Genomic DNA, 4,319 nt, shown 5'->3' with positions numbered 1-4,319 from the left:
CACCTGCGGGCGGGGCGCGGGGTGAGGGGCGCGGGGCGGGGCGGGGGGCGCCGCGGGCTCCGCCGCGCAGGCGCAGCGCGGCGGTCCGGGGGGCCGCGGCCCGCGCCCCCCGCCGCCCCCCGCCCGCACTCCGGGCCCCGCCGCGCCCCCCGCCCGCCCGCCCGCCCCCACGCCGGCCCCGCCCGCGCGCCTCGGGCGCCCCCCGCGCGGCCCGGCCGGATCCCCGCGGCCCCCGGGCCGGAGCCCGCGTGGGCGCCCACGCAGCAGCGGACACCCGGCGCGCGCCCCGCCGCCCCTCCCCGCGGCCCGCGCCCGAGCACCGCGCTCCGAGCACCCACCTGCTCGACGGGCCCCACACACCCCCTGCCGCGGCCGCGGCGCCGCGCACTTCCGGGCGCGGCGGGCGACGTCACGACGGGCGTCGGCGCGCGACCAATGGGAGGCCGCGGCGGGTGGGCGGGCCCGGAAGCTGGGCGGTCCGGGGGCGTGGCCGACGCGGTCTCCGCCCCCGGCCCCTGGCGCGGGGCTCGGGCGGCCCCGCGGTGATCCCGCCGCCTGGCGCCGCGCTCGGTTGCGGGGGTGCCGACCCGGGGTGGGGGGCGCGGGGCACCCGCGACTCAGGGCCGGGACTCGGCGTCCGGGCCTGGCGGGACCCCTGCTGCGAGCCGAGGCGGCGCTGCAGCCCAGCCGGCCGCGACCCGCGCTCCGCACCGGCACCCCGCACCCCCGCCACGGGCCCTGCACCCCGCACCCCGCACCTGCGCCCCCCCTCCCCACCCTGCACCCCGCACCCCGCACCTGCGCCCCCCCTCCCCACCCTGCACCCCGCATCCCCGCCACGGGCCCTGCACCCCGCACCTTTGCCACGGGCCCCCCACCCCGCACCCGCACCCCGCACCCCTGCCACGCGCCCCCGCCACGGGCCCTGCACCCCGCACCCCGCACCTGCGGCCCCCTCCCCACCCTGCACCCCGCATCCCCGCCACGGGCCCTGCACCCCGCACCCCGCACCTGCGGCCCCCTCCCCACCCTGCACCCCGCAACCCCCGCCACGGGCCCTGCACCCCGCACCTTTGCCACGGGCCCCCCACCCCGCACCCGCACCTGCACCCCGCACCCCTGCCACGCGCCCCCGCCACGGGCCCTGCACCCCGCGCTCCCAGCCCCGCCCCCCTGCGCCTAGCGCCCGCCGCGTGCCGCCCCCCGCACCCTCGTGCCCGGCCCCCCACCGCAACCCGCTCGTGGCACCCACCCCCTCCGAGCCCCGCTCGCCTTGGGCCGCTGTGCAAGGGAGGGAGCACTAGAACACGAGTCCCTTTTCCTTCCCATGACAAAGGAGGGTGAAGGACGCCCCGCAGCGGCTCCAGCACAGTCCGAGCGTCCATAAATTTTCAATTATCTTAAGAATAAATAAAATCTGCCTCGCACAGTGCCTTTCAATTGTGTAGTCTCTTAATGAGACTTAATTCCTTTAAAATTTTAATGGGCCGCGGTGTTTCCGGCTCCCCAATGAGCGGGCCTCCCATTTTCAGAAGGTTAAATGTCTCATTTTGCCATTAGCTTTCTGAGTTATAATTGACTCCAGCGACTCCCCCAATACAAATATATATGTGAGCCGTGAGCCCAAGAAGGAAACACAGAGAGAGTGGCACTGTAAAGACAGACACACATTAATACAGACATGGAGACATTAATTGTGCCGGGAAATTTTATGCCAACCGATGGATGAGTTGGACAAACTCATTTAAAAATAAGACCCTGCCGCAACTGAAATGGGAGGCAACCACAAATCCGAATCACCCTTTACTGTTACAGACACTGAATTTTGTTCAACAGACTCCACACTATGATTCTTCCAGGCCCAGATTGTTGAGGTGATCAAAATTTTAAGCCATTTAAGGAACGAATAAAACTTACCTTGTAAAATTTTTGTTTTACAGAAACAGAAGAGGGGATGATCTCAGGTCAGCCTAATCCTACAACATGCCTGAAATAAATAGATGTTGCCTAAAACTTTAAGAAAGCAATTTGCAGATAGATGTCCACGGGGCCAAATAAATATCTCTAATAAAATATTAGCAGTTTCAATTTTAAAAATTGGGTTGATCAGCGGGGTTTATCCTAGGACCCAAGGTAGATTTAACACTGGAAAGCCAATGCTATCACTGTAGTTTCATACTTTAAAGGGTACACTGTGTGATCATTCCCAAAGATACAGACTGTAGCACTGTCCTCCCGTTGTTCATCAATTTGCTGGAGCGGGCCCAGGAACATCGTGAGACTTATTGTTACTGTGTTTGGCATATGGAACACGTCACGGGGAGCTTGCCAGGCTTTGCCGTGCAGGCGAGATACTCTCGGTAGCTTGCCAGGTTCTCTGAGAGGGGCGGAGGAATCGAACCCCGCTCAGCCAGGCCGGCCGCTATCAAGGCAAATGCCCTACCGCTGTGCTATCGCTCTAACCAGAAAGGCATTTAAAATTCAACATCTATTCGTGATTTTTTTAAAACTCAGAAAATTAATATTAGCAGATTTTCTCAGTCTGTGAAAAATGTACAACTATCAGCGTGGTTAATGATAAAATAGTGCCTACTTTTCTCTTGAAAAGTAATTTACAAAGTGCTGCATTAGAGCCAACAGTACATATACACACGTTGTAGGAAACATACACTGTATTTGTACATACCATGTTTTAGGAGCTATAAGCTAGGTGAAACCAAAGCAGCCTAGCTCACTCAAAATAAAGATATTCAAAGTCATCCACCGTTCCTGAACTGCAAACTAAAACCACAGCGCCTTGCACGATGAGAACCCGCCATCCAGCGCCCCTGCTGGTGACAAGAGGAACAGCTGGAGATGCCCGACACGGGGCGGAGACACTTAATCACTTAACTTCCCGTTAGTCGTCGATTTGCTCGAGAGGGCACCAGTAACGTCTCCATTTGTTCCCAGAGGAGAGTGGAATAAACGGCAATTGAGAGCCCGGCAAGCTACCAAGAGTATCACGCCCGCACCGCAAAAGCCTGGCAAGCTCCCCGTGACGTATTCGATATGCCAAACACGGTGACAACAAGTCTCACAATTTGTTGTGAGACGTTACTAGTGCCCGCTAGAGCAAAACAATGAACAACTGGAGGACAGGACAGGACAGGATCACCAACCAGCCTGGCCCTCATTTCCTCCTTTGTCTGCTCATGGCATCGGCCGTCCTGGGTGGGGGAGCGGTGCAAGACCACTGAACGCAGGTGGCCAGAGAGAGCCGCAGGATCCCTAGTTGCTTGGTGATTACACACACGGCGAAGGCTCTGACAAGGCCCGCACAGAAAGCAGGCAGGCCGCAGGGTAAACAGAGGTGCAGAGGCCGTGAGGGCGGCAGAGGCGACCAGGCCCTATGGCCCCGGTCCCTGTTACATGGCGGCTAGGCCCTGGCCCAACCCGAATCCCAGGTGCAGGTCCCCATCCTTCGGGCAGGTGGTTCCAGGGCACTTCCCCAGCCCACACAGGGCGTCTGCAGAAGGGCGCGCCTCCACGGGCGGGGGGTTCGTGGGAGGTCCAGCCCACGGGTACCTGCAAGCTCACAGTTCAGGTGGCAGAAGCCTCTGGCCTGAAGGAAGGGGAGAAACTGCTGGCCGCCTTTTGCCTTCTGGAAGCTTCCGTCCCCCATCTTTCAAGCTGGCGGCCTCTGAGCCCTTCTCAGTGACTTGGGTACCACCAGCCCTCAACAGTCCAATGATCCCCCAGGGAAAGACCCTCCCATGACACAGCTTGGGGAGAGACTGGAGCGGGGCCGGTCCGCAGCCTGGGGAACCCCCCCCCCCCACACTCACCCCAGCCCCAGGTGGCTGGACTCATGGAAGGAAGCATGGGACTTCCCCAGCATGAGCAGTGGGGAGCCCCCAGCCCCTCGCACCGCACCCCTCCACCCCAGCACTGCCAGAGCCAGAGAAGCCCCTGCAGGGGGCCAGGTTTCTGCACCCCGGAAGTTGAGTGGAAGGAAGGCCCGGTCAGCTGAAAGCAGGTTTCTGACCCGATTTGCATACTCGGCTTTTTCTGGCCACAGGGAGGGACCCTGGGGCCTGCATCCTCCTCCTGTTCTTTGTAACCCACACTGAGTAATTTCTTCAAAAGAACTGGTTGTTCAAAGGATGTGCTCTTTCTTGGAAACAACAAAAAGTACCTGTTTGAGGAAAACTCCTCTGGTGGAGGAGCAGCTGAGCAGTGGGGGGCTGCCCAGCTGGGGGAGGGGGCACAGCTGCTAGTCCAGTCGGCCGCACCTGCCGGGCACCTGCCCTCCTCAGCCCCGTCCTCATCGTCCCCTG

Source organism: Sorex fumeus, unplaced genomic scaffold (assembly GCF_029834395.1).
Source record: "Sorex fumeus unplaced genomic scaffold, SorFum_2.1 ptg000072l, whole genome shotgun sequence".
Classification (NCBI taxonomy): Eukaryota; Metazoa; Chordata; class Mammalia; order Eulipotyphla; family Soricidae; genus Sorex; species Sorex fumeus.
The sequence above is the reverse complement of the archived record's forward strand: the minus strand, read 5'-3'. Positions refer to the sequence as shown.